The 10,586-nt window shown below is 32.1% G+C and overlaps 1 non-coding gene and 1 pseudogene across 1 annotated transcript; both read right to left on the minus strand.

Moving 5' to 3' along the window:
• Positions 1-1,172: 1,172 nt before the first annotated feature.
• On the minus strand, positions 1,173-3,172 carry LOC110648513 (cytochrome P450 CYP82D47-like; annotated as a pseudogene).
• Positions 3,173-9,967: 6,795 nt separating this feature from the next.
• Positions 9,968-10,075, minus strand: LOC131170054 (small nucleolar RNA R71). The gene has a single exon (XR_009140997.1). It is a non-coding gene; the product is annotated as a small nucleolar RNA R71 (small nucleolar RNA).
• Between the last annotated feature and the right edge of the window lie 511 nt (positions 10,076-10,586).

Below are 10,586 nucleotides of genomic sequence, written 5' to 3' on the forward strand. Positions count from 1 at the left end.
TAATTAAGTTCTTGCGGTTTTATTTTATTAATAAAAAAATTTATTAATTTAAATTTTATATTTAAAAATAAATATATTTTATGTTTATTATATCTGATAAATATAGTATAATAATTATATTTTATATAATAAATATTATATAATAGCTTATATATTTTTTATAATAAATACATAAATATTAAGCAATTTTGAGTATTAGTGACCGAATTTTAGAGAACGCATCATCGGATAATAATAATAAAAAAAATATACCGCCTTTATTATTTCTTGTGTAAAATCATGTTTATCACATGCGTCTTTCTTGATTCATCATGAATCTTGTGGATTTCAATACGTCTTTCTTTCTTGATTGATCATGAATCTGGACACCTGGTCATGCATGAAAAATTCGAGATGGATACGATGAGTCCATCTCTCTTGCCTAGATTGTGGAATCAAAAGCTAGCGAGTGAAGTAGCATGAGTGGCATAAAAATGGAGAACTTAGTAATTTTCGGGATAAAGACAAGAGGTGGACCACCCACTCAACAGGACAATTTAATAACTCAAAACCCAAAAGATCCGCACAATTAAAGATAAAATAAAATAAATATTTTTATCAAAATTAATGTTAATTTAGATAAAGGACTAATTTATAATAATTTAAATAATTAAATTATTTGATATCGAAAATAGAATGAGAGTGATAAGTTTTGTTAAAGTTAATGTATCATAATTTATTCCGAACATCTCAAATTTAATTTTGATTTCTGACTATAATTGCTCCAATCTCAAATGTTTGGACTTTATAATTCAAGATTTAAATGTTTGGCTATATTAATAAAAAAGTGCAAGTATTTAGACATTTTTATTTAATATGCCTTTATACATATATTGTTAAGCAACAATTAAATTTAATAATTTTCAAAACAAAATATCTTAAAATAATTTAGTATGTGTTATTAAGGAAATTTTTATCTAAATTCGATTCATTATAGACTCAAGATATAAATATGTAGAGCTCATATATTTAATAAGAGACTTTCATAATATATTTTATATTTTGAATTCATGATAAACTAAGTTTAAGATTGAAGAATGTGAAATGTTATATAAATAATTTTATAATTATATATTGAAAAGAAGGGAGATAAATTAAAATTGAGTTTTCATGCAAAATGAAAACCAAAAATATAACTTAAGGAAGTTTATTGGTGATAAGTAAGTAATATATGACCTATAATATAGTAGGATTTGCTCAAAGCAATACTTGCATACCCTAAATACAATCAATACGTTCAACTACTTTACACACACATATACATATACTGATATATTTCTCGTTTAAATGTCAATACAAGTTATAAAACTCAGGAGACAGGCGAGGCAAAAGAAGAACTTGAAGTGGAGTGGCTTTTATATTTGTTATTCCAAAACTTCCAGTCATGTCAATAGGTGAACTTGTAGGATTTGAAATCTCAAAAGCTTGTAGAAAGCTAGCCAATCCTATTGCAACCATTTGCAAGCCGAAAGATGTTCCAGGGCATCCTCTTCTACCACTTCCGAATGGGATCAATTCAAAATTTTGACCTCTCACATCAATATTCTTATGGCTAGTAAGAAATCTTTCTGGCTTAAACTCCAATGGATCTGGCCATATGCGTGGGTCTATATGAATCTTCCAAAGATTTGTAAGCAGCCAAGTACCTTTTTTCACATGGTAGCCACTAATGGTGCAATTCTCTGTAATCTCTCGAGGTCCTGACAATGGAGCTGGTGGATATAATCGCAATGATTCTTTGACTATGGCTTGGAGATAGATCATCTTGCTAATATCAGATTCATTCACTAGTCTGTCCCTGCCAACCATCGTGTCTAATTCTTCTTGTACTTTCTTCAGTGTGTTTCTATTGTTTAGTAATAGTGAAATTGTCCATGTCAATACAACTGCAGTGGTCTCGCTGCCCCCTAAAATTAAATTCTGCCACTTGAAACTTTTATTAGAGATGTTAAGAAAAATAAATCTGAACATTTTAATTTTGGACGAACAAAATTTAAATATAAATAAGGAAAAATATATGATCAACAGAAGAACAGATCATGAATTCAAACTTTATATATATGCTATAATTGGATCAATTTAATTATTTTTTTTATAAACAATATAGTGAATTCTTAGAGAGTATAAGAACTAACCAAACATGTAGATTTGTTGATCGTATCAGAATCGAAACCACCAACATGTGTGCGTTCAAGAACCGAAAGCATAACACTCATGAAGTCTTGCTTTTCGTTAGCCACATCACCAGAATTTCTCTTCGTGCGATGCTCCTCCAACCATTCGCCGAGAAGATCGTCCAGTTCTTTAGCAGTTCTTTTCATGCCCCTCTCATGTCCACCCACGTCCAGCCAACCAAAAAAGGGATTGCATCCCTCAATACGAAAAGCCCCATGAAGTGAAAAAGTTCTCTCATCGCCTTATGGCACCGCTCCGCTTCTTTCCTATCATCCCCAGCAGTAGCACCTGAGTACCTCTTCCCTACAATCAATCTGAGAATCACATTAAGACCCAAATCACTGAACCGTTGTTTCAAGTCAACTAAAACATGACCTGAGCCTATTTTTTTGTGTGTCCAACATCTGTGCAGCTCTTTTAAGAAGGTTCCAATTTCAGATACTCTAACATGCTTGAGTAACTCAAGCTGGCGACTAGACAGTAGTTCCAAGGTTATCAACTTGCGCATTCTCGCCAATAATCTCCATATGGTGCAAAAAGAGAACATGACACCATCGTAGCTCAGGTACTTCGCTGCAGTGAAATTAGGACGGTTGGCCGTGGCTATATCGTTGCTGGTGAACAATTCCTTGGCCACTTCCCAGGAGCTCACTACCAAGGCTTTATGCACGCCAATCTGAAGGGTGAAGATTGGTCCATACTTGTCAGCTAGGTTTCCCAACATTATGTGGGGAAGTTGGGATCCTGCTAACAATGGGAGGTGACCAATTAAAGGCCACGCACCATCGGGTTTGGGTGCTTGACGTTTCTTGGCAACTACAGACCTCCTTACTGCATAGCAGTAAGCAAAAAGAAGTAGAGCAATAAGGCCTGCTGTGATGGTATTTACATAAGGAAATAAAATTTCCATAGCAGCTTAGTGCTTTAGATTTGAATATTATTTTGTGCTGGAAGAGCTTTCCTTTGGCATGAATATATATAGCTGTGATGATGGTGAAAATTCACTTTTTAAAGCTTTGTTTTATTAATAAAATAGTCTATTAATTTAATTTTATATTTAAAAAATAAATATATTTTATGTTTATTATATATGATAAATATAATATAATAAATATATTTTGTATAATAAATATTATATAATAGCTTATATATTTTCTTATAATATATATAAAAATATTAAGCAATTTTGAGTACTAGTTACGGAATTTTAGAAAACCTATCATCGGATGGTAAGAAAAAAAGATATCATCTTTATTATTTCTTGTGTAAAACCATGCTTATCATATAAAATGAATGAAAAAGATAAAAAGCAAAAAAACTTAAAATATATTATTATATAATATTAGTGACCAATCTAGAAAAAAATTTTAATTTTTTGAGTAAATAAATAAATAAATATATATATATATATGTTTATTGTACTAAAAAATAATATATCAAATTTCATATATAAAAGAAGGTAAATCTCAAGTTTAACAAGATGAAACCCACACATTTACAAAGTGAAGTTATATATGAGCACACGATAATTTTACTTAATATATAGAATTAATTGATTTTTTATTATAAAAATATATCCTCTATTAAAAAGACAATTCAATGTTTAAATTTATGAAGGATTAATTTAAATAAATATATAAATATATAAAAAAATTTAAGAAAAATACTCAGTGGACCCTACCCCTTTTATTAATGTAAATCCGCCACTGTATAATATTTATGCTCTACAAAAATATATTATAAATTATTATTAAAGCTCAGCCGCAAAATTTGAAATTTTAAGTTGTGGATTTCAATACGTCTTTTTTTTTTTTTTGGCTTTTTTGTTTTTAATTCATCATGAACCTGGACACTTAGTCATGCAAGAAAAATTCGAAGTGGATTCGATGAGTCCATCTCTCTTGCCTAAATTGCGGAATCAACAGCCAGTGAATGAAGTAGCATGAGTGGCACAAAAATATGAAGAACTTAATAATCTCTTTCAGGATGAAGACAAGCGGTAAACTTAAAAAGTTAAAATCAGGACGAACAGGACAGAAAGTGGGGTCGATCAACTGGTTGGCTCTCCAGCTCCATGTCACGAGTCCACCTCACCCTGAAACTATATACTGGCTTTCTTTGGACCTTTTAAGTATGCTTGGGTTTGGCTTTTTCGAAAATGAAAAGATAGGCGCATGGTTTGTACTACATAGTTTTGTCATTGTAAGAATAATACTTCAGATTGTGATGGATTTAACAATTGTACATATGTAATCATTAAATTTAAAATTAAGACTATTTAAAAATTATATTAAAAATGTGATTTTTTTTTCCTTTTTCTTTTTACAACAAGTGCATTTATAAGGCCCGTGGAGCGTCCAAGAAATTATTAAGTGCATTTATAAGTGCGCAAGAGTTTTGTTAAAGTTCATGTATCGTAATTTATTCCTAACTTCCCAAATAAAATTTTCACTTTTTGCTATAATTGTTCCAATTTCAAATGTTTAAACTTTATATTCCAAGATTTAAATGTTTGGCTATATTATTGTTTAATAGGCCTTTATATATTCTTAAGCAATAATTAAATTTAATAACTTTCAAAATAAATTATCTTAAAATAATTTAGTATATATTATTATTATTGTCTAAATTTAGTCTATAATAAATTTAAGATGCAAAATATATGATGAGACACACTTATTGAATATATGAGATACAAAATATATGACAAGACCTATTTATTAAATATATAGGATTATATTTAATAAGTGAGTTCCATCATACATTTTATGTCTTGAGCTCATGATAAACCGACTTTAATCAAGAAAAATCATATATCATTAATGCTGAAAGATGTGAAATGTTACATAAACAATGTTTGTTATGACATATGCACATATAATTATATTGAAAAGAAGGGGAGAGAACTTAAAATTGAGTTTTCATGTAAAATGAAAAGTATAAATATAACTGAATGAAGTTTAAAGGTGATATCTAATATATTATTAAGGTAATGGGTGTAGAATAGATTTTGATGCATGATGAATCACTATCTTTAAGGTATAATTGCCCCTGCCAGATTGCTACAAGGTTATGACAATATACTTCTAGGATACAATTATTAAAATGTGATTGATATTTCATAATGTCATGTTACAAGAGTTTATATAGATGTACATTAGATAAGATATGGATGATCTAAATAGTCCAACTAGCAGAAACAAGACAACTATGATTACAACAGATTGACACAAGGAGTTATCCTTATCACACCCCCTCAATTTGAACCAGGTTTTGGTCGGATTGTAAGTAAATGACAAAGTGTAGCATGTCAAGTACGAGAGACAGCCTTGGTAAGTAGATCAGCAATTTAATCCCGAGTGGAAATGTATCTAATTTGGAGATGTTTCTTAGCAACATGATCACGAGCAAAATGGAACTCAACCTCTATATGTTTAGTTCTTGAGTGAAAAATTGGATTCATAGACAAATAGGTTACCCCCACATTGTCACACTAAAGAACAGGGCATGTAGTCGATGAAAAATAATGTCTCAAAGTAATGATTGAACCATAAAAGATTAGTAGTAGCAGCTCCAACAATGTGATATTCAGCTTTTGTCAAGGATTTGACAGCTGTATTTTGTTTCTTAGTGGACCAAGCGATTAAGTTACTGTCCATATAAATTTTATAACCAAAGAGAGACTTACGGTCATTAGAGTTGGATGCCCAATTTGCATCGGCATATACATTTAACTTAGTATTGGTAGATTTAGATAAGAGCAGTCCATGATATTGAGTACCTTTTAAATAGCGCAGGATCTATTTAACAGCTATCCAATGATGCTCAATAGGTGCATGAAGAAATTAAGATACTCTATGAATAGCATAAGAACATCAGACCCAGTGAAAATGTAACATCCTCACTTTAGCTAGTCTGCACAGTTTACTGTTCCGGCGACCAATGTCTGTCTGGGCAGCTAGAATGTTTGAAATTATAATTAGACTAGAGTGAGGAGTTATAAAGAAACCAAATAATGCTCATAAAAATCAAGGAAAATTTTTAGGAATGAAATACACTAAGGTTAAACAAGCCGAAACCCCAGTGATGAGTAACCCGAATGGGAAGTGACGGTGAAGGCCGTTAACAACCCTAGACCCGGGGAAAACTTCATGAAATAATTTTTGGGACCTCAGGGAAGGATTATTGGGGTTTCAATGACAATAAAATGTTAAGAAAACACAAGGAAAATTTAATCAATCGGTACACACAATTTTGGCTCGTTAAGCCAAACGGAGGACATTTTGGTCATTTCGTCTTCAGAGATGATTTTTTACCAACTTGTCCATTTATGTAAGTGAATTATATGACATAAAATATGAACAAATATTGATGAAAAATTATTTAAAAATGAATAGGAAAGGAAAGAAAAGAAAATGAAAGAAATTTAGCTTTATTACATAAGCATTATGTAAGCATGAGGTCATTAAAATGTTTGGCCAATTAAAACTTAAGAAATACAATTACAATACACTAAAAATAAAGAAAAGAAGTCAAAAATTCTGGAACAACCATCTGCTCTCCCTCTCTCCTTCCTTGCTGCACCATAGCCTCACCATGGCCAAGCTTACCAAAGCTTGATTTTCTTGGTTTTTACCCAACTAAAGCCTAAGTTCCCAACACAAAAACTTGTTCTTTCCTTATAGTGAAGCTTTTGGGAGCAAAAGGAAGTGTTAAAGAAGAGTTCTTGCAAGTTTGAATTTCATTCCATTAGAGGTTAGTGACTAAACTTGATTTTTATCTTTCAATTCATGTTGAAGGAGTGGTATTTGATGCAAATTTACAAAAAAAAATTTAATAAATATCATGTGTATGTCTTGCTTAAAATTCCAGCAGCCTTGAACTTGGTTGAGTTTTGAAGATTTCTTAGAATTAAAATGATAATGTGGCTGCCCTTAACACTAATATATTGATTAGGAAGGTGAAGTGCAAGTAATGCAACAATCTAGAATGGTGGAGCTAGGGTTTGGACCCAAATTGAGAATTTATTCATGTATTTGGTGAAAAAGAGTTTTAATGGTCAATTACTGACCATTGGGCTATGTGTGAATAAGAAATGAAGTGGTTTGTTTAGTGGGAATTGAAGTTAGTGTGGCTGCCCTTGGTGACCTGCAGGACTGGGCATGAGTCCAGCAGGTTTGGGCAGCAATAACTGGAGTTGTACAGGTTCAATTAGTGCAAGGACAATTGGACGTGAAACTATACACATAATGGCACAACTTTGGTGAAGAACTATGCCCATAAAACCAAACCAAGTTGACCTAAAGATAGCCTTAATCCGGGTGTCCTGCATTTTGTCTGGGCAAAATGACCAAATGAACAGTGTTTATTCATTTGGTCATAACTCACTGTAGAAAGGTCTAATTGACCTGAAATTTTACCAAAAAATAGCTGAGACATTGATGCATACATTTTGCATAGTCATTTAGGTCTAATTTTATAACCATTTTTATTTGATTATTAACCATTTTTAGCTAATTTCATTAGTTAATTAGTTAGTTTTTCATAGTTGTCAATTTTGCATTAATTTGTAATTTTTACTTTGTTTTGTAGGAAAAATGGTGTTTTTGAAGGACTAAAGAGAATTTTTGCCATTGAGGAGTGTCTTCTACAGCAAAAAGAGGTCAAAAACAAGTTTTCAAGCTGAAATATGCATTGACCAAACTGTGCATAACTTGCCGCATAAGCTATGCAGATCTGCATAAGGAGAAAGATCACTGTTCAGAACCAAGAAATGTGCATAAGGAGATCGCATAGCTTATGCACATTCTCACCTCCCTTATGCACATTCACGAAATTGTGCATAACCTATGCACCAAGTCATGCACGCATAAGTGACCAGTAGATAAGGGATCGCATAACTTATGCAGTCCACTTATGCAGTCCCATGAAGAGTTCATTAATGAGCTGGCAGGAGATTCCCTCAAATAATTCCTCCTAGAACATACCATTTTAGGGCTCCATGTCAGAAAAATGCTATAAATAGTCCCATTTTCCCATTTTAGAAGGAGGAGGCAAGGAGCAAAGAAGAGGAGGAGAAGAAAGGCAGAATTTGAGGAGTCATTTTCACCTTCCACACCATTTTTAACCAAGATTTGCAGATTTCTTCCTTCCTTTACATTTTTCTACATTTCTAGTGTTTAATTTCTTACTTCTTAGCTTAGATTAAAGCTTTATTTCCATTTAAATTCATCATATCTTGTAAGCATTATGGATAGTGAGTAGTTTACTTTTGATTCTGGAGTAAGGGATGTAATATTTTAGTTATTTTTGTGGATTTGAACTGGGTTAGTCCCAATTTAATGAATTTATGAGGTTTAATCCATTTCTTGTGTGCTTATTCACATGCTTAATGAAGGGCCCCATTAAGTTATGTTCTTAATCCTTGGTTGAAGCACCGAAAGGAGAAAACCAAGTGATAGTTAATCAAGAAATTGGACTTAATTAACTTAGATCTAGAAATAGACTAAGGGTTAAGAGGGTTTTAATAGATTGATTAAAGAACCTAATGGGTCTTGGTTAATTTTAACTCCACGAAAGTAGGATTAAGTTAATTAAGGCACTCTTTGTCTCACTCGAAAGAGTTTTCAAAGGATTTTAGAATTAATCTCCTTTAAACCCATAAATTTCATGGATTGGGCTAATGGGAAAATCCCAAAATAGCTTGAATATGAAATCCGAACTCGGAATCGCTTTTTATCATTGTTAATTTCTAATCGAATTTAATTACTTGCCATTTTGAATATTGCCATATTTGAATTTGCTTTATTTTAATTTGATGCAAATTTAGTTAAATCATTACATAGTTGAATAGATTATTAAATTTGCACATTTAGATTTCATACTCCATTACCCATTAAGTCATTATTTTAATTTCATAAATACTTCAATTTAGTCAACTTTTATATCGAAAATTCAATCATTAACACAACTCCTCGTGGGATCGATATTTTTCTATACTACTTGTACGACCGTGCACTTGCGTTGGGACGCATCAAGTTTTTGGCGCGTTCTTGGGAGTTGTTTGTTTAAGATTGAATTCTTGATTATTTTAGTTGTTTTTAGTTTTATCTCGTTATCTTTTCATTTTGTGTTTGTTTGTTCTTTTTCGTACTCTTAATCTTTTATGAGAAGAGCTAGAAGCACAAGTGATACATCCTTATTATTCAACCACGAAATTGAGAAATTTTGTAAGGCCAACAAGAAAGAAACCAAAAGAAAAGAAGCCTTGATAGAAACTGAATTAGAAGCGGACATGGTGATGAAAGAATTAGAATTGGTGTTGGTAATGCCGGAAATGGTCAAAATAATGAAAATGCAGCCCATGGTGAAGAGGTAGTAAATGCTAATGCCTAGGGAAGTATGATGGATCATGCTTTTCCTCGTTTTGATGACTTGAGAGAGAGCATAGCAAGACCAAGAATTGATGTAAATAGTTACAAGATGGATTTTGGAGTCCTTCAAATGATTCAGAATTCTCACTTTGGGGGTCATCCTTCTGAAAATCCACACACACATCCAAGAAGTTTGCTATGATTTGTGACATGCAAAAACAACTCGGAGTATCGATGATGCAAAGAAGGCTAAAATTGTTTCCATTCTCTTTGAAAGATAGAGCATTGGATTGGCTTGATTCTTTACCTCACAACTCAATTACAAATTGGGAGCTCACTGATGTATTTCTTGCCCAATACTTTCCACCTGGAAAAACTCAAGAGTTGAGGAATCAAATGATTGCTTTTAGACCAAGAGAAGATGAGACTCTTTATGAGTCATGGATGAGATGGAAGGAGTTGGAGAGACAATGTCCACATCATGCCATTCCTAAATGGATGATAAACCAGAATTTTTACACAAATGTCACTCCTGCTATCAGAGGAATCATTGATGCTCAAAATGGATGTGAATTAATCATTAAACAAGAAGAAGAACCTTATGAGTTATTAGATAAAATATCAAAGAACAGTCATCTATGGAGTAGTCCAAGAGGGTCAACTCCAACTCAAAAAGGCAAGTTGCTTGAATGTATGAGCTTGATCCATTCAACATGATCAATGCCAAATTTGATGCACTCACTAATGTCCTTGCTAAGAAAATGGAGGATTTAAGTATGCTAGTCAGTTCATCATCATGCTCTGGAAATTCTCAACAAGTTACTTATGCAGAAGGAACAATGAGCTGTGGAGTAGATTATCCTTCATATGCTTGGAGGAATCATACCAATTTTTAATGTGAGAATCAGCAAAATCAAGATTAAAATAATAACTATAAATAACAACAACAAGAGCATCAATACCAACAACCTAGGCAACCACCACATAGTTTTCAAAGAA

The sequence above is a fragment of the Hevea brasiliensis genome, chromosome 10 (assembly GCF_030052815.1).
Source record: "Hevea brasiliensis isolate MT/VB/25A 57/8 chromosome 10, ASM3005281v1, whole genome shotgun sequence".
In the NCBI taxonomy this organism is placed as follows: Eukaryota; Viridiplantae; Streptophyta; class Magnoliopsida; order Malpighiales; family Euphorbiaceae; genus Hevea; species Hevea brasiliensis.